At 37.9% G+C, this 21,138-nt stretch overlaps 1 long non-coding RNA gene across 1 annotated transcript in view; it reads right to left on the minus strand.

The window, feature by feature from the left end:
• Window positions 1-21,138, minus strand: part of LOC123849585 (uncharacterized) — a 126,758-nt gene that overhangs the window by 22,914 nt on the left and 82,706 nt on the right. The window contains exons 6-9 of the long non-coding RNA XR_010407831.1: window positions 18,415-18,481; window positions 6,033-6,201; window positions 1,239-1,446; window positions 539-624 (exon numbers count right to left, since the gene is read on the minus strand). This is a non-coding gene — a long non-coding RNA (uncharacterized LOC123849585). The remainder of the gene's footprint in view (window positions 1-538; window positions 625-1,238; window positions 1,447-6,032; window positions 6,202-18,414; window positions 18,482-21,138) is intronic.

Raw genomic sequence — 21,138 nt, forward strand, 5'->3', positions numbered from 1 at the left:
TATTCCAGATTATTTTTTAATATAAGGACAACTTTTTCACCTCTGGATAGAGCTAGGCCAGAGATAACAAGCTTAAGTACCTAGAGAAGCCAGACAGATAATATGAGAGAAAGGGCTGGTATAAGAAAATTTATTTTCAAAACACTAAACCCTCTTGTTATAACTTTATTTTCCAAAGAAATAGTTCATTGAGGAAAATATAAGTGTAATTATGATGATAAATGGCAATGGACCCTTGGCTTCGATTTTTGGGGGGTAAAGAGGAAGGGGATAGTAGCAATTTATGGAGCCCATGCCCACCTGAGGAAAGCAACTTTGCTATGTGGGAATGCAGGACCAGGTTTCAAATCTTCTTATTGTCCTAGAGAATCAGGAAGCCTGGGGTTGTATGTGAAATCGCCTGAGTTGTAAATGTTGGACATAAATGTAAATGTTATCAAAACAACAACAAAAAGAGCCGGGGGCCAGACGAGGACTGCGAGGCCCCACACTGTGTTTTCTGAGGTGGACAGACTAAAAGCTGGGCCAAACCACTCACCCCAGGCCTGCTTTCTGTAGAATCATCCTGGTCCTGTTAGGACCTCCCTGTCTAGAAGAACTCCCAAGGTTGGCTCACTTCATTGGCTACATAGAAGAAGAGAGACAAAAGAGAAGCAAAAATTATTCTAAGGTCCTAAAAAAAAACAGAGGAAGCAAATATTTGCTACAGGCTGGTTGGTTTTCTTTCTCTCCCACACTGCAGCAGTGTGGGAAGACATACACTGGAATCAACTGGAGTCGGAAAATGCAGATTCTCAGGTCTCTTCTCAGTGTACTTAATCAGAATCTCTGGTGGCTGGGCCTGCTGTAGATTTCCACCTTAACAAGCTCCTTGGGCAATTCTTACCCTCACTTAAGTCTGACATCCACTGCATTGCACTTTTCCACCTTTACCATGGAGGATTCGGTTGCCATTGGGTCCATTTTGTCCCGCATCTAAGTTTGGGACCTCTTGGGGGAAGAGCAGTACCAGCAAAGAAGGAAGGCTTTGAGCGCCCCCTACGGGTTATCTTGTACAGTGAACAGCTTTATAATGAGAAGTGATTTTTCAGAGATGTTAGGAATAGAAAAAATAGGTAGTATTTTTGAGCCTTTATTGGCATACAGCATTGTGATTGGCCATTCACATAAATTATCTGATTTATGCCTATGAGGCAGGCACTATTATTACTTGCATTTTGCAGAGGATGGAAATTCACCTGTAAATCCAGTGGCATGGCTGATCACTCCCTCTTCCATGTATTTTTTTCGCTTGGCTTCCAGAACACCATATTCTTTTTCATTTGCCTCCTGGCTCACTGGTTATTTCTTCTTAGTCTTTGTGTTAGTCCCCCCTCTTCTCCAAGACCTACTAATTTTGGAGTACCCCTGGGATCAGTCCTTGGTTTTTTTCTTTCCCTGTACCAACTTTTTTCAAAATTGAAGTATAATTAACATACAATGTTACATTAGTTTCAGGTATACAATGATTCCACAATTCTAAACATTCCTCAGTGCTCATCACATGATAAGTGTACTCTTAATCCCCTTTATCTATTTCACCCATCCCCCTACCCACCTGCCCTCTGGCAACCACCAGTTTGTACCCTGTACTTAAGAGTCTGGTTTTTTGTTTGTCTGTCTCTTTTTTATTTTGTTCATTTGTCTGTTTCTTACATTATACATACAAGTGAGATCATATGGTTTTTATCTTTCTCTGACTGACTTATTTCACTTAGCATTATACCCTCTAGGTCCAACCATGTTATTGTACTTGGCAAGATTTTCTTTTTTATGGCTGAGTAATATTCCGGTGTGTATGTATATACCACATCTTTATCCATTCATCTCTCAATGGATAGATGATAGACTTGGGGTGCTTCCGTATCTTGGCTATTGTAAATAATGCTGCAATAAATATAGCGGTGCATATATCTCTTTGAATTAGTGTTTTTGTTTTCTTTGGGTAAATACCCAGTAGTGGAATTATTGGAGCATATGGTAAGTTTATTTTTAAATTTTTGAGCCACCATACTGTTTTCCACAGTGGCTGCACCAGTTTGCATTCCCACTGACAGTGCATGAGAGTTCCTTTTTCTCCACATCCTCGCCAACACTTGTTATTTCTTGTGTTTTTTATTTTAGTCATCCTGACAGGTGTGAGGTGATATCTCATTGTGGTTTTGATTTGCATTTCCCTGATGATTAATGATGTTGAGTATCTTTTCATGTGTCTATTGGCCATCTGTATGTCTTCTTTGGGAATAAGTTTATTCAGGTCCTCCGTCCCTTTCTTAATCAGATTATTTGGATTTTGGTGTTGAGTTGTATAAGCACCAACTTTCTTAATGAACTCCTTTATCGATATGACAATGATTCCTGCAGTTACATCTTGTGACCAACCTCTCTTTTCAACTTTAGGCTCATACATGCAGTTGCCTACTTGACATCTCCATTTGGATGCCTCACAGACATCTCAAATTTAACACGTCTGAAAATGAAGTTCTTGGCTTCTACCACAAACCTCTCTATCAGAGGTTTTTCCCATTTCAGTTGATGACAACTCCAACCTTCCAGTTATTCATACAAAATCTGGGGATCGCTGTTGACCATGTCCCTCCATCCCTACAGCCAACACTCTAGTTTCATCTCACAGCCTATTTGGTCTTCTTGTCCCCAAACTTGCCAAACTTGCCTTTTAAGAGACTTTCCAACAAAGAAACCAGAATGATCTTCCTGATATGTAATTCAGACCATATCACTCTTCTTCCTAAAATCCTCCCAGGGCTTCTCATTTCACTCAAAGAAAATGCCAAAGTCCTTAGAATGGCCAATGGGGCCCTCTACAAGTGGGGCCCCATCTCCTCTCTGATCTCATCTCCTGTTACTCTGCTCCAGACACACTGGTCCCCATCCTATTCCTTATACATTCCTGGCCTGACTCTGCCCTGGTTCTTTTATCTGCCTGAAGCATTCTTCCCTCAGAAATCCACTTGGCTAACTACTTTACCTCCTGCAAATCTTCACTCAAATGTCACCCTCTCCATGAGACCTACCCTGACTCCTCTATTGAAAACTGCAAACTGTTTTTCTCCCTGCATGCCCAAACCTCTTCTCATGCTGTTTTTCCCACAGCATTATGGCTTTGCAACATATTCTATAACTTAACTATTTATTATGCTTTTAGTTATTGTTTTCTCCCCCCACAAGAATGTAAGTTCCAAGAAAGCATGGCTTTTTGTCTGTTGTGTTTATATATATATCTCAGACACATAGGTCAGTGCCTGAAATTTAATAGAAATATCTGTTAAATAAACAAGACATGAAAAGGTTACATACCTAGTCCTAAGTATTTCAATATTCCATTTGGTAAGTAAGCCTGAATAATAAACAATTTTTTCTCCTTATAGAGAAGCAGACTATATACCTCCACGAAGTCTGTTTGGGCATCTTCTATGGGGAGGAGTGCTGAGTACCAGCACCCATGGTCCCCCTTAAAGAGGTAACATGCAGCAATGTGCTGTGCGAATCATTCATCCCTTCACCACTTGTAACAACCACAGTGCTGGGCATTGTCTTCTTTGCCCAATTTATTTGGGGAGTGTAATGCTGAGTTACAAGTAGTATTTTTTCTTATAATGAGAAGCAATACACAGTCTGTGGGGTACACTTTTTTAACACTATACAGGTTTAAAGATGAGTTGCAACTCACAAAAGAGACAATGTAAAAAGTCTGTGAAATGAATTATCACTAACTTCTTTACTGAGTAAGGCTTGCTTGCCATCAGCTGTACCTTGGTAAGGTATGCAACAAATGGCTCTTCTCAGTGCATCCTGAATTACCAGAATTTCTCTGTAATTCTCACAAGAGAAGCAAGCAACAGCTTCCTGTAGTAAGTACTTCAGGGAGCTGAGGTAGCTGGAATTGTGTTGAAAAACCAAAGGTTTCCTCCAAGACTCAACATCAGAAAATAAAGGGGGGGGGCAAGAAAAAAACCTCTGTACTTTCTGGAACATTTATTCAATTTACTCACATAAATTCCCAGCAGTCTGATCACACATATAACTCCAACCCTCAAAATTGGACAATTTGCTTCAAAGACAAAAGTAAGCTAGACAGAATGCTCTAAGATGAAAGAAAAGATTCAAACTATGTTAATGATTAAATTGTGTCAATGGTGTGTTTTTTTGGTTGCAACAGTAAAATCAGCTCAAAAGTGAGTGTGTGTGTGTGTGTGTGTATGTGTATGAAATTTCAATCAAGGAAACTATCTTTTCCTGTGGGGATAATTTATCCATAAGGAACCACTTCACAATTTGGCATATTCATGGTAGGCAGTATCTCCTCCTTCACAGAGGATGCCTGGCAGTAACTATTATGACAAGGTGGCTTCATAGCAAATGCACCTGAATGCATTAAAATACTTGCTTCCCTTGACACCCAGGCCCCCACACTCTCCTGGTTTTCCTTTCACCTCCCTGACCTCAGTCTCATTTCTGGTCCCTCTCCTCACCCTGACTTCTGACCCCAGGACTGACTGCCACAGCATCAGGCATTGAACCTCTTCTCTACCTTAATTCCAGTGATGATCTCAGCCAGGCTTCACGAAGCCATCTACATGCTGCTGCTCCTGCTCTTCTACCTCCAGCCCAAAATTCTCTCCTGAATTCTAGACTCTTCTAAAAGAAAAGACTTGACTGACATCTCTACTTAGATCCTTAACAGGCATAACAAATCTAACGGTCCCCCAAACTAAGCCTGACACCCTACCTAAGTCTTTGCCGTCTCAGTAAATGGTAATTTCATTCATCTAGTTGCTTAAACTAAACTCTGGACTCATTTCTTTCTTTCATAATGCTCCACACTCAATGCTTCAGCAAATTCCACTGGATCTATATCCAAATTCTACCCAGAATCTAATCTCTTCTTACCACTCTTCTGCTACCACCTAGTTGAACTGAAGGCATCATCATCTTTTTTCTGGATTACTGCAAATAGCCCCCTAGCTGGCTCTCCTGCCTCAACTATTCCCTCTCCTACAAACTATTCTGTTCACCAGTGGTCCCCACAGTGTGTCGCAGACCAGCAGCATTGGCATCACCTAGGAACTTGCTAGAAATGCAAATTCTCCTGCATCACACCAGACTTACTCAATCAGAAACTCGGGATGGATGTGGCAACTGTGTTGTAACAAGCCCTCGGAGGTGACTGATGCATATTCAAGTTTGAGAACCATTGCTCTACGGAAGTGGTTAGCCAGAATGATCCTTTAAAAACGTAAATCAGATCATGGTCACCTCTCCCCTCACAATTCTCCAGTGGATTTCCAACTCATTTGAGTAGGAACCTGAGTCCTCATGAAGGCCTGAAGTGATCATTGTGATCCCTTTCCCATTCCCACCATATGTGTAACCACCTCTCTATTCTCCTTCTGTTCACTGTGCCAAGCCGGTCTGGCCTCTTTGCTTTGCCTTTGTACCTGCTGTTTCCTCTGCCTGGAACACCCTCTCTACTCCCTTCTCTCCATTATCCTTTCCATAACCATGTGGCCCTCTCCCACCTCTCCTTCCAGTCTCTGCTCAAATGTCAGCTCATCAGAAGGACTTTTTCCAGCCACCATGTTTAAACTTAAAAACCCCACTTTCCACTCCCACTCCTGTGCTCCTTTCCCCTCCCTTGTTCCACATTATTTTTCTCCATAGCGCCCATCACCTTCTGGCATAGGGTATGTTATACTTGTTTATTTGTTAAATAGTCATTGCACCCAATGAATATATGCTGTATGAGGCAGAGATCTGTGTATGTTGTGTTCATTGCTGTATCATCAGAGCCTGGAAAAAGGCTGGCATATGGTAGAAGCTCCATAAATATTTGTTAACTAAGTGAATATCTAAGTGATGGCCAAAACATCCCTCTAGAGAGATGATACATTTATTCCAATGATACTATCATTGCTCAAAATATTTTTAGGTAAATAGGAAGTAGGGAAACCATTTAGGAGGACACTACTTACAATAATCCTGGAGAAAGATGACAATGGCTTCAATTTGAACAGGCAGTAGCATAGGAGGTGGTCAGAAGTGACTGGCTTCTGGATATAATTTGGATATAGATCTGATGGGTCGAGGTCAATTTACAGGTCACATATGGAAACCAGTCTCAGTATTTAACAGAGATCACTCCTTCAAAAAAAGTTAAAAAATACAGTTGCTCTGCTTAATTGCACACATTATTTACTAGTCCCAGAATCATATGACATTTGGCTTTATTGCAGAAATCACATTTCCCCTTGAATAGTGAAACGCAGAACCACTGAAAACATTCACCAGCTATGAATACAGTTTTCTATATGATGAAAGAATACTTTGGATTTTCACTGGGCATAATTCTACATTTGTATGATTTAATCATCACAGCAATCCTTTGAGATCCTTGTTATTAACCCCATTTTTCAGATGAGGGAAATAAGGCTCAGAGCAGAGGATTTCCATCCAGGCCAGGTCATACATTTTCGTGATGAGTAAGAGTAATGTGTTGGGAACAAATGTGCATGGTGCCTAGAAGAGAACATTTCAGTATGCCTTATTTACCTCTCTTGGCTTCAGACTCACATCTCATATGGATAACTTCTCCAGAGGATCAGAGCCCTACAGCAAATACAAGACATAGCCAGGACATAGGGGCCAGTTCTGTTTTTCCGACTGTTCAGGCTGGGAACGAGTCTCGTTTCAATGGCCAAAGCCCTGGGTCAGGTGCTGTGGTTCCTCCAGACACTGTTTCCAGTGTCCCTAGGAGAAACCGTTGCCATCACCATGGGGATTTGATGCCTTCCAGAGCTATGTAGACAGCCTTGTCTCGGGACAAGGAACTATTGTTTGGGTAGAAATAGAGGGTGTTTCTCACTGGGGATTTGGGCTTGAATATGGATTCACATTTCAACAGTGCTTCCTTTTGTAAAAATGGATGGTTTTTTTTTTTTAGGTTTATGTTATTTTTTTCAGACTCAGATCACAGTATCTAATGACTGTTTCTCCTACAATGTTTCTTAAGAATGTTAGGTATGCGTTCCTGGATGTTATGGACTCAGGGAATAAAAATTACATTGCATATTAACCTGAATGCTCCTTGCTATCTCGAGCAGACTCTGGGACTCCCTGTCATGGCAGAAAGGCAGGGGGCAGGAAGGGATGGGTTCATGGATGGGAACTGGCATTCACCGAGAGCAGCATCTAATGAGCAGACACACTTCAGATCCATGATTCCAATTAATCCTCACTATCACCTGAGCAGATATTACTCAAGTTTTCCAAAAGAGAAATGTAATTAGGTAACTGGAGCAAAATTACACAGCTGGTGAGATTAGAATCTGGGAGCGGTTCCCAGATCTCACTCCAAAACTGTTCCCTTTCCATTTCCTGTTCCAGGCTTCCTTGCTGACCTTTTTAAGCTTCAGTTTTCTCAGATGAGACACCTGGCGGGAAGAGTGTGTGAGATGGTGCTCACGAACGCCTCCATCATAGGACACGTCACATGATAGGTACTAAAAAAAAAAACCCCACTAAATTTCTCCTGTCTTCCTTGTTCATCATCTCATCTTCCCTTCCTAATTTTTCTTTTTCTTCTCTCTCCTGTTCTTTCAGTGCCTGCTTTCTTTTCATTTTCATATCCTTTTCTCTGCAGAAAACCAAAATCTAAAGAGCCCATTCCCAGTGGCAACATAAGCTTTAAAAACAATCCCCTAGGAATAAACTAACAAGAACAATGCAAGGTCCACGTGAAGAAAACTATAAAATTTTATGGAAGATACAAAAGAAGACCTGATGGATGGAAAGCTATACATGTTTCTGAATGAAAGAGTCGATATTATAAAGATGTCACCTTTCCAAATTAATCCATAAATTCAATGCAATCCTAATAAAAATCACAACAGGAGATTTACTGAACTTGATAAGCTGATTTTAGAGTTCATGTGGAAGAGAAAATGCACAAGAACAAGCAATTAAACTTGGGGGAAAAAAAAAGAACAAAGAGGAAGGACCTGACTTTTCATGTTTATGTTAAATAATGTTGTCTTGGTTCACAATAAAGACATGAACAAACTGAACTGAAAAAGGAAATTCAAAAATAAAGGATCATGTATTTCAAATCCGAACAAAAAGGACTATTCAAAAATGATATTGAGAGGATTGGAAAACCAGAAAAAGATTTAATTTAGATGCCATTATCACATCATACACACAAAATCCAAATGGTTAAATTCTAAACACTAATTAAAAAAAAAAAAACCCAAATCAGGAAGGAACTACAGTAAATTTTAGCACATCAGTTTTTATAATGTGAGGGGAGATGGTAATGAAGGCCTTCCTAAGAAAGACATAAATTCCAGGAGCCATTAATAAAAAGGTCTTACTAATCTGTATGACAAAAGACCCCAAAATAAAAGGTCCCACTGAAAGTCTTTGCAAAATATATAAAACAAAATATAATATACAAAATCTATTAAAATCTACTAAAATTATTGAAAGGATAAAATGTAAAACCGGTTAAAAGAAATAGACAGTTCACACACACAAAAAGAATGATAAAATTTAAAGAGTTGCTTAGTCTCAAAAGTAATAAAGGAAATGCAAAATAAGCAATGAGGCATACTTTATAACCAATCAGGTTGTGAAGAATAGATTGACACAAGTATTATCAGGTGGAAATGGGTGATTTCCATACAGTTTGTAATAGCGTACATTAATATAAACTTTTTTGATGGCAACTTAGAAATATCTATTAAAATTTAAAATAAGCATATCCTTGGAATTCTGAATTCCATTTCTAAGAATCTATTCTTTTGAAACATTCGTGTTCAAAAATAAACACAGTCATTGCAGCTTTATTTATAATAAAGAACAACTGGAAAAGCGCAGAAATTTGCCTCAATTAGGGAATAGTTAAATGAATTTTGTGCATTTATACTGTAGAATACTATATGATGATTGAAAAAAAAAATGAGGTAGATTTATTATATTTACTACGTGAAAGTTCCAAGACATATGGTCAAGTGAAAAAAGCAAGATACCAAGTGCTGTGGGCGAAGAGGACTTATTTTTTTCACTCTCACGTTTCATATTACTTATATTATTTGTAGTTACTATCACATTTTGCTTATGTAAATATGAATAAAAGGAATCTTACTTAATATGATCCAAGGAACCACAGCAGTACAATTACTGCTGTCACATTTCCAGTAAGTTTCACTGGGGCCCACAGGCTGCAAGAGGTCCTGGGCTATGCCCTCCCAGGTCAGGGGTAGATTGGCGATACCAAGGGAAGGAGGCTGGGGGTCCAAGCAAACAAGGCTGAAATAATGTTGAACTAGCACAAGAGGGGAAAGCTCCTTCTCGACTCCCAGTTTACTGTTCTAGCTATCATCAGTAAGAATTACTTTCTCACTTTCCTCTTCTGCTTTGGACTTCAGTAGAACTCCTTTTGGCAGTGGGAACAAGGTGGTATCCATCTTCTATTTCTTGGTAAAATCCCTCCTGTCACAGGGGAAAAACAGCACTAGGTCTCTCTCCTCTTTCCCCTCTACAAACCCTTCTTGTTTAGCTGAAACATTTAGGGGGAAAATAAGTTCTTAAAAACATTTTTTTGGTAATATACATGCATATACAAAGACCATATATTAGACTTTGCATCAAGTATAATTTTTTCCTGAAAAAATTCCTTTAGCAAATTAAAAAGTATCATCATTCAAAACAAAGCCATTATTCTATAGTTACTGCATATGTATTTCTTCTAACTATTTTTACCATATTCTCAGAATATTTCTTTTCCAATTAGGTTTTTCACCTTCTAATTATTTTGCACTGTTTTCATATTTTTTCAGATGAGCATATTGGTTAGCTTAAGGTCCACATGATAGCAAGCTAGAACCAAAACTCTAAGTGATCAGAAAAATAAGAAAGCAGGAGGAATAATTCTGCACTTATCACTTGAAAAACAACCAAAGTATTTGAGCATTTAGAGCAGAATGAACTCTGGTATGAAAATCAAGAGCATTCAACTCTACGGTTCTGCACCAGTCATTCCATGACACGTTGGACAAGTGTGTGGCCTCTTAGATATTTCATAGATAGATGAGTTTCCTTATCTGTAAATTAATAAGTTTCATGAGCTCTTATTGTGTGCCGAGAAGTAGGCCTTATGCTTTATGTATATTATCTTGTTTGATTCTTATAACAGCCATTTGAGATAGAGATTATTTCCTCCATTCTTTAGATGAAGGATCTGAGTCTCAGAGAGAGTAAATAACTTTCCTGAGGGCATACAGCTAAAAGCGGGGAGTCTAGATTTGAATCCAGGTCTAATTCTGAAGTTTATATTCTTTTTTTTTTTTTTAAAGATTTTATTTATTTGACAGAGAGAGACACAGTGAGAGAGAGAACACAAGCAGAGGGAGTGGGAGAGGGAGAAGCAGGCTTCCCACCCAGCAGGGAGCCCAATGTGGGACTCCATCCCGCGACCCTGGGACCATGACCTGAGCCGAAGGCAGATGCTTAATGACTGAACCACCCAGGCACCCTGAAGTTTGTATTCTTAAGCTAAGAGCTAACAATAACCTTCGGTATATGTTATTTTAAAGCTACCTTTGCATTATACCATTACTTCCGCTGGGTTGGGGGAGAAGGAGGAGAAGGGGTTTGCAATAAGAGGACTTTAAGATTCCCTTGCTGTTTCAGACAGTGAATATAACTTAAAGCTTCTTCCATATCTAGAATGTTCAGATGTGGATGGGGCAATGAATTTCCATACCAGGCTGGAAATTTATAGCCGTGAGGGCATCCTGAAAATTTCCACTAAGATGACAAATGACTTAAGCGGCTGAAGACAGACAAATCTCCCAGCTGAACCTTAGAAAAGACACTTCCAGGTCAGATTTGCAGGCTAGCCTGGATGCCTATGATTTACTTATTGTGTGATGAAGTGGTGGGTTTATGTTTCCAGCGTTAATGATTCAAAAGCTTTCTGTGGTATTAAACTGAGACACATAAAGAAACAAAAGGCAATTAGAAGCAATCAAAGCATTCAGAAATTAAGTTCAATTCTGCATTTGCTAAACTCTTCATCAAGGAAATCAGTAAATTCTTTTTAAAGCCGTCAATATGATACACAGAGAATTAGAAAAGCAATCAGTTTTAAAATGTACACATGCTTCCTAGAATGCCAAGGGTATGTAGGACTGAGCCATTTTTCACTTGTCTTACCTGCATTTATTTAAACATGTGCCTGTGAACACTCTCTTGAGTAATATTTCTATTTCAGTTGACAGATGAATGGGTATGTAACTCTTTGAGTGCCAGAAAAATCCTTATGACCATCGAAGAATAAAAACCACACTGAACTATTTATACAAGTACTTCCAGCAAAATGCAGTGGGCAGGCTTCTCTTATTTGGGTTTTGGTATACAAGATGTCTGAAAATCCCTGAAGTCACATTCAACCAGTGGATCTTAAGGTTTGTGAGAGCATCATCATACCCAGCCTCTAGGAACCTTCTAAGTGACAAGAAGACAGGATTAGAAATAATTTTCTTTCCATCCAAGCAACTCTTTGGCTTCTTCGAGTAATACCTGCATTTTTCTCAGGGCCAAATTCAGTACTTTTAGAAGATAAAGTAAAGCATTTTACCTTTCAAGCTTCCCCCTCCCTTTAGTCATTCATGTATTTTGCTTTTCTTCATATGGCCCAGTTTCTCTATTTCATCAAAGTTTTTCCTGGCTGGCTCCTTTGCACCTATTGTTACCTCTGTCTGAAATACCCCCATATCTCCTTTCCCTTTTCCAGGAGGCTCATGTTTTAGGTTTTAGCTTAAATATCACCCCTTGGGAGAGTTCTTCCTTACTAATCGATAAAGCATGTCCCCCTACCGATGCAGGGGTAGTTCAATATTCACAAGTCAATCAATGTGATACATCACATCAATAAGAGAAAGGATAAAAATCAAAAGATCATTTCAATACATGCAGAATAAGCATTTGACAAAGTATAACATCCATTCATGATAAAAACCCTCAACAAAGTAAGTTTGGAGGAATCATACCTCAACATAATAAAGACCATTTATGAAAAAACCCACACCTAACATACTCAAACTAAGAGCTTTTCCCCTAAGGATCAGGGACATGACAGGGATGTCCACTCTCACCGCTTTTATTCAACATAGTACTGGAAGTCCTAGCCACAGCAATCAGATGACAAAAAGAAATAGAAGGCATCCAAATTGGAAAGAAAGAAGTAGAACTCTCACTATTTGAAGATGACATGATTCATATATAGAATACCCAAAAGACTCCACCAAAAAACTACTAGAACTGATAAATGAATTCAGTAAGGTTGCAGGATAAAAAATCAATATACAGAAATCCATTGCATTTTTACACACAGATAATGAAGTAACAGAAAGAAACTAAGAAAACAATCCCATTTACAACTGCACCAAAAACAATAAAACACCTAGGAATAAATTTAACCAAAGAGGTGAAAGACCTATATTCTAAAAACTATAAAACAATGATGAAAGAAATTGAGGATGACACAAACAAATGAAAAGATGTTCCCTGCTCATGGATTAGAAGAACAAATATTGTTTTTTTTTTCTTTTTAAGATTTTATTTATTTATTTGACAGAGAGAGACACAGCGAGAGAGGGAACACAAGCAGGGGGGTGGGAGAGGGAGAAGCAGACCCCCTGCTGAGCAGGGAGCCCGATGCAGGGCTCGATCCCAGGATGCCGGGATCATGACCTGAGCCGAAGGCAGACGCTTAATGACTGAGCCACCCAGGCGCCCCTAGAAGAACAAATATTGTTAAAATATCCACACTACCCAAAGCAATCTACAGATTTAATGCAATCCCTATCAAAACACCAACAGCATTTTTCACAGAACTAGAATGAACAATCCTAAAATTTGCATGGAACCACTAAAGACCCCGAATAGCCAAAGCAATCTTGAAAAAGAAAAACGAAACTAGAGATAGCACAATTCCAGACTTCAAGTTATATTACAAAGCTATAGTAAGTAAAACAGTATGGTACTGGCATAAAAACAGACACATAGATCAATGGAACAGAATAGAAATCCCTGAAATAAACCCACAATTATATGGTCTATTAACCTTCAACAAAAGAGACAAGAATATGCAATGGGAAGAAGAGAGTCTCTTCAACAAATGGTGTTGGGAAAACTGGACAGCTACATGCAAAAGAATGAAACTGGACCACTTCCTTACATCATAGACAAAAATAAACCCCAAATAGATTAAGGACCTAAATGTGAGACCAGAAACTATAAAACTCCTGGAAGAGAGCATAGGCAGCAATTTCTTTAACATTGGCCATAGCAACATCTTTCTAGAAATATCTCCTGAGGCAAGGGAAACAAAAGCAAAAACAAACTCTTAGGACTATATCAAAATAAAAAGCTTCTGCACAGCAAAGGAAATAATCAACAAAGCTAAAAGACAACCTACTGGATGGGAGAAGGTATTTGCAAATGACATATCCAATAAAGACTTAGTATTCAAAATATATAAAGAAGTTATACAACTCAACACCAAGAAAACAAATAATCCAATTTAAAAAATGGTCAGAAAAAGACAAAATACCATATGATCTCAGTCATGTGTGGAATTTAAGAAACAAAAAAAAAAAACGAGGTATAAAGCAAGGCAAATAGAAAAACCAGACTCTTAACTATAGAAAACAAACTGGTGGTTACCAGAGAGGAGGGGGTGGGGGGATGGTGAAATAGGTGAAGGGGATTAAAAGTATACTTATCATGCATAAAATTGCTGAATCACTATACTGAAACTAATATAACACTCTGTTAATTATACTGGAATTAAAATTTTTTTTTAATGTCCACCTATCCCTCTCCATTTGGTTCCATAACTTTAAAGAGTCATATAACATTATTTATTTATTTTAAAGCAATCACAATTATAATTGTATATCTAAAATAACATTTATTTTCTTTTAGTATTTATGACTTTTCCAACAGGACTGTAAACTCCATGAGAGTAGAGAATGTAGTGAACATTATTCACTGTTGTATTTGTGACCTTAAGGCACACACGTACAGTATTGTTTCCAAGTCAAAAAGTAACACATACACAAAGACAGTATAAGAAAACTACAGACCAATATCCCTCATGAATATAGAAGGAAAATCCTTAACAAAATATTAAACCGTTCTCAGCAACATATAAAAGCAATTATATATCATGACCAAGTGGAGTTTAACTCAGAAATACATGGTTAGTTCAACATCTGAAAATCAATTAATGTAATGCACTATATTAATACAGCGATGGACAAAAAAAAAACACAACATATTACCATCTCAATAGATGTAGAAAAAACACTTGGCCAAATTCAATAGCTATTTATGGTTTAAAAAAAATACTCTCAACAAATTTCCTCAACCTGGTAAAGGGCATCTCTGAAAACTTACAATTAATACCACCCATAGAAGTGAAAGACTGTATTCTGTCCCCCACCCCCAATCAGGAGCAAGACAAGGATGTCCATTCTCATCACTTCTATTCAAGATTATACTGGAGATTCTGCCCAGTGCAATAAAAAAATAAAGATATTAGAGGCATACAGATTGGAAAAGAAAAAGTAAAACTGTCTTTATTTGTGATGACAGAGTCATGTATGTAGAAGGAATATACATATATATATTCCTTATATATATATATATATATAAAAACCCAAACAACTAGAATTAGCAATCTAGGTTAACAAGGTCAGAGTATACAAAATCAACATAGAAAAGTCAATTTTATTTCTGTAAGCTAACAATGAACAATCCAAAAATGAAATTAAGGAAACAATTTCATTCACAATATCAAAAGATCAAAATACTTAGGAATACATTTAACAAAAGAAATGTAGAACTTGTACAGTGAAAACTATATAGGATTGTTGAAAGAAATTAAAGACTTAAATAGAGAAGAATTTCACATTCATGGATGGGAAAGACTTAATATTGCTAAGTTGGCAGTTCCTTCTAAGTTAACCCATTGATGTAATGCAATCCTTACCAAAATCCCAGAAGGCTTTTGTAGAAATTGACAAGAAGATCTGCAATTTATGGAGAAATACAAACAGAACAGCCCAAATCATTTTGAAAAAGGACACTGTCAGGGGCGCCTGGGTGGCTCAGTTGTTAAGCGTCTGCCTTCAGCTCAGGTCATGATCCCAGGGTCCTGGGATCGAGCCCCACATCGGGCTCCCTGCTCAATGGAGAGCCTGCTTCTCCCTCTCCCACCCCTCTGCTTGTGTTCCCTCTCTCACTGTGACTCTCTCTGTCAATAAATAAAATCTTAAAAAAAAAAAAAAAAGAAAAAAAGAAAAAGGACACTGTCAGAGGACTTACCTTACCTGATTTAAGACTTACTATAAAGCTTCTGTAATTAAGACAATGTGATATTAGCATAAGGATAGGCATAGATCAATGGAACAGAATAGAGTCTGGAAATAAATTATACATATATGGTCAATATATTTTTAATAAGGTTTCCAGGGAAATCTAAAAGGATAAGAATTATCTTTTAAACAAATGAAATGGTGCTGGAAAAGCTGTATATCTAAATGCAAAAAAATAAATCTAGTCCTCTTCCTTATACCATGTATAAGAACTTACTCAAGACATTGTAGACCTAAATATAAGAACTAAAACCACAAAGAGGAAAGTCTTTGCAATCTTGGGTTAGGCAAAAATGTCTTAGATATGACATCAAAAGGATACTCCAAAAAAGAAAACGTTGGTAAACTGGAGTCATCAAAACTGAAAACATTTGCTCTTCAAAAGACAACTTTAAGAAAATGAACTGACAAGTCATAAACTGGGAGAAAACATTTGCAAAACATAAACCTGATAAAGGACTTGTACCCAAAATACATATAAGAAAAAACTTTTAGGGGTGCCTGGGTGGCTCAGTTGGTTAAGCATCCAACTCTTGATTTTGGCTCAGGTCTTGATCTCAGACATATGAGTTTAAGCCCTGCACTGGGCTCCATGCTGGGTCTGAAGCCTACTTAAAATAAGGAGGGGAGGGGAGTGGAGGGGAGGGGAGGGGAGGAGAGGAGAGGAAAGGAGAGGAGAGGAGAGGAAAGGAGAAAGGAAAGGGAAGGAAAGGAGAAAAGAAAGGAAAGGAGAAAGGAAAGGAAAGGAAAGGAGAAGGGAAAGGAAAGGAAAGGAAAGAAAAGGAAAGGGAAGAAAAGGAGAAAGGAAAGGAGAAAGGAAAGGAAAGGAAAGGAGAAAGGAAAGGAAAGGAAAGGAGAAAGGAAAGGAAAGGAAAGGAAAGGAAAGGAGAAAGGAAAGGAAAGGAGAAAGGAAAGGAAAGGAAAGGAGAAAGGAAAGGAAAGGAGAAAGGAAAGGAAAGGAAAGGAAAGGAGAAAGGAAAGGAAAGGAAAGGAAAGGAAAGGAAAGGAAGGGAGAAAGGAAAGGAAAGGAGAAAGGAAAGGAAAGGAAAGGAGAAAGGAAAGGAAAGGAGAAAGGAAAGGAAAGGAGAAAGGAAAGGAAAGGGGAAAGGAAAGGAAAGGAGAAAGGAAAGGAAAGGAGAAAGGAAAAGAAAGGAAAGGAAAGGAAAGGGGAAAGGAAAGGAAGGGGGAAAGGAAAGGAAAGGGGAAAGGAAAGGAAGGGGGAAAGGAAAGGAAGGGAAAGGAGAAAGGAAAGGAAAGGAGAAAGGAAAGGAAAGGAAAGGAGAAAGGAAAGGAAAGGAAAGGAGAAAGGAAAGGAAAGGAAAGGAGAAAGGAAAGGAAAGGAGAAGGGAAAGGAAAGAAAAGGAGAAAGGAAAGGAAAGGAGAAAGGAAAGGAAAGGAAAGGAAAGGAGAAAGGAAAGGAAAGGAGAAAGGAAAGGAAAGGAAAGGAGAAAGGAAAGGGAAGAGGAGGGGAGGGGAGGGGAGGAGAGGGAAGGGAAGGAAAGGAAAAAAAAGAAAATGAAAAAACTTATAACTCAATAATAAAACCAATAGCCCAATAAAAAAATGGCCAAAATATTTTAATAGACACCTCATCAAGAAAATCAATGACTTGAAAATAAGCACAAGTAAACATGTTCAGTATTAGTACTCACTAGGGAAATACAAATTAAAACCCTAATGAGATACCACTGCACACCACTGCAAAGGCTAAAATCAAAAGGTTGACAATACCAAGTATTGGCAAAGATGTAGAAGGATGTTGCTTTTGAGGGAATTCATGGGAGAGGAAGATAAATGAGTGTACTGGGAACAATCAAACCTCGTGGAGACGATGTGGCTTATCCTTTTTTGATTGGGCAAATCTCAAATGGTTCTGCTAGGCTATAGGTTCTCAATTTAAAAATGAGAGAACTGTATTAAAGGAGCCATACAACTCCTTCCCCTAAAATGGGAATAGGTAAGGGGCGGCTGGGTGGTTCAGTTGATCAAGCAAAATCTTGATTTCAGCTTAGGTCTTGATCTCAGGGTCGTGAGTTCAAGCCCTGCACCAGAAGCCTACTAAAAAAAAAAAAAACAAAAAAACAAAAAACACAAGACAGCTAAGTTAGTCAGCTTTTGGGGCACCTGGGTGGCTCAGTCAGTTAAGTGTCTTACTCTTGATTTTGGCTCGGGTCAGGATCTCAGGGTCATGAGATCGAGCCCTGAGTTGAGCTCTGTGCTCAGCATGGAGTCTGCTTGAGATTCTCGCTCTCTCTCTCCCTCTATGAGCCCCCATTTATGCTAAATAAATAAATAAATAAAATCTTTAAAAAAATAAAATGGGAATAGGTGGAAGGGAAAGGAAATGTAACTGTAGGCTAGGTAAATATATACATGAAGCTCTAAGTGGTTATGCTGAGCGTGCGTATGACAAGGAGACACCAGCATAACGCAGGCTAGGCTGGAGGCGGATGAGCTTCAAGAAGCAAATCTAGAGAGAGTAACATCAGACTCTGGTTGTCCTTGAAACCCTGGCTCTGGAAAACTGGGTTTGAAAATAATACAGAGCAATATAAAATATAGAAAAAAATATTTTTTTACTCTTACAGTAAACTGCTTTCTTCCCTCATTTGAGTGAAAATTTCCTAGGGATTTAATTCTCCAGGCGACCTCGTTGCAAATCTTTAATACAAAATAGTGAAACCAATTATCAAAGAGGAAGTTTTTATGTCCATCCTCCTTCTAGTGTCTTGGTTTTTCCTCTGAACTTTTCATATTGTGTTTAAGTTGAAAATAAGATTTTATATAACAACTGTAAGTAAAAAATGAGTCATTAATACACATCAAAGTTTGAATTTGACATGCCTGAGTATGTTTATTATACTTCATGAGTTATTTGGAGTGTCCTTTGTACTTAGAAAATTTTACTTACCCAGCCAAGGTGCACATCCTTATGAGACATCACTAGCTTTACTTTACAGGAAAGATTCAGAGGAAATCTGTGTGAGAAATGAATTTCACCAGAAAAGTATTTTAATAATTTGGTTTTTACTAATACAACCTGGTAATAATTCAGAATATGTACTGTCTGGTTCAAATTTTGGCAGAACTATCATCTTCGTTTTTTCCTCTGGGCTGACACAGGAAAGCACACATATCATTTAAATTGTCCTTCTATGCCACAGAAACTTTATATAATATTGAATTCGTGAGGCAGTAATGGTTACACCATCCCACTTCACAAATGTAACGCTAACATGTGATCATCTAGTCACCATCTGTAAGGATCCTATAAAAGGAAGATTACTGCTTCACAAGGCAAGAATTTTCATTGTTAGATAATACTTTCATTTTCAGGTGTACGAATGTTCAATATACAATTTTTAAATTAAAAAAACTGGGTATTAACACTATTTTTCTACTTATGAACATTGTGGTTTCAAAAAAATTCATAGATATGTTATACTATGATGCTCAAGAGAAATTAAGAATCGATCGCCCCTATTATCTGAATGGTCAATCAGTGGCAGCAAGCAAAGAATGGGGAGGGATTTGTTTGTACAAGGTGGACCATTTGATTCTCTTGTGACCAAGAGTAGTGTATTCTCAAGCAGGATGGTTCAGTGGTTTACTTAGGCTTGTTCTGATTCCCATTGGTACTATGATTTATAATACTATGGTTTTTAACGTCTCAGAGTAAAAGGAGGAAAACATATCAAGTAATTAACACTTTTAAAAGGAAAGAAAGTGCTTGCCTATAGTATAAAATGAAATATGATAGGACAAACTGAAGAAGGTCAAAGAAAGTAAGATGTCCTTCTTGTATACATGTTTCAAAAGGGCAAATGATGTTCAATGCTAAGGAAAAGATTGTAAAGACTACTCAATCTGATGTAGGTGCTACCATATTATATGATGTCTCTCAATCATCTCTTGAGGCTTGTAAATACTGCATGGAAAGTCGCCGTCAAGGAAATTTCTGAGCCTTCTTTTAGAGTATTTGCTAAGTCTTCAAAGGCTTGAAAGTCCTCAAAGAGAAAGCAACTGAAGGGCTGGAGACCAGCATGCAAAGAATTGCAATTCAGGGGAAGTTGCAGAAGATTCAAGACAGTGAAGAAAGAACCATGAAGACAGACTACTTTTGTAGCTTTATTTCACATGAAGAGATGGCATCTGTCCACATCAACCCTGGAGAACTTCAGAGGCTCATCATCAAAAGAGGCAGCTCTCCTTAGAGATGAGTCTTGTTTGCAAATGAATGGCCTCTAGCACTTCAGTTACACAGGAGAGAAAAAGAACCTCCTCCAGGACAAATACCTAAATACCCCCTGCACAGTTTTTGCCATATTGGTATATCCCTTGGTATAATTTTTTATTTTATTTTATTTTTTTAAGATTTTATTTATTTATTTGAAAGAGAGAGCACAAGCTGGGGAAGGGACAGAGGAGGAGGGAGAAGCAGACTTCCTGCTGAGCAGGGAGCTCAACATGGGGCTTGATCCCAGGACCCTGGGATCATGACCCGAGCTGAAGGCAGATGCTTAACTGACTGAGCCACCCAGGTATAATTTTTTAATTGATTAAATTTTTTTCAGATTATAATATATTTTTTCAGACTATAATATATTTACTTGAAGTGGAAAAAACATATGACTATATCATAAATGGAAATCCTGGAAAGTTACTTTAAAAAGAAGGCAACCATTAAAATAAAAATAAATTAATTTTTTTTCAGTCCTTAGTTAAGTATTGTACCTTGCTAAATGTTCTGGGGAGGTGTCGGAAATATAAAACCACAAGACTAAGCCTTTCATCTTGACTACTGAAAAGAGTTTAAAGAAAAGTGAAAGGGGCAAAATCTTACATATCAGGTGGAATCATCTCTTACACCACTGTCTGTATGATCTAGTACGTGCATAAACGGTTAGATAGGTTGCTTTCAGTGTTTTGAACAAGCTTTATTCAATAATTTAGAAAATCTTTACTGTTTTTTTAACTTTCATTCTGTACGGATATTCTCTTGCTCTTAGATTAAAATTCAAGCAGCTCCCTTGATTTTGCTGGTCACTCTGATAATAAAAATCCAAAGATCATATTAAGTGACAAACACATTATTACTTTTAAAATTGTCTTCTCTATGCTACTGGAGCTGGCTATAGACAAGGCATGAGAGTCTTACTGCAAGGTTTTCTTTGTTAAGCTAAAATCTAGTTTCTGGTCTCTCCCATGCCTTGATCCTACCTTTGCTCTTTGGAGACATTCTGAATAAGCCCCACCATTTTCCTGTGAGGTAGTTGAGGAAACACATATAATTGAACACAGTAATCTTGGCTTTTCTTTCATTCTTCATTTAAGCCCAAGTTACTTTCCTCTCAATGGTTTCTCAAGATAAAATTTCCTCTTTAAAATTTTCAAACCTATAGAAAAGTTGAAAGACAGATACAATAGGTACCTGTATATTCTTCACCTAGATTTTACTTATGTATAATTCTTATTTTTCTGAGCTATTTGAAAGAAAGTTGGAAACATCATACCATTTCACACAACTATTTTAGCATGACAATGTGTATCTCCTAAGAACAAGGACATTGTCTTCAAAACGACATCATCATTATCTCACTTTAGAAAAATAACGGCAAGGGGCGCTTGGCTGGCT

Source organism: Mirounga angustirostris, unplaced genomic scaffold (genome assembly GCF_029215605.1).
Source record: "Mirounga angustirostris isolate CCGP_5_RB_7025 unplaced genomic scaffold, mMirAng1.0.hap1 SCAF_15, whole genome shotgun sequence".
NCBI lineage: Eukaryota > Metazoa > Chordata > Mammalia > Carnivora > Phocidae > Mirounga > Mirounga angustirostris.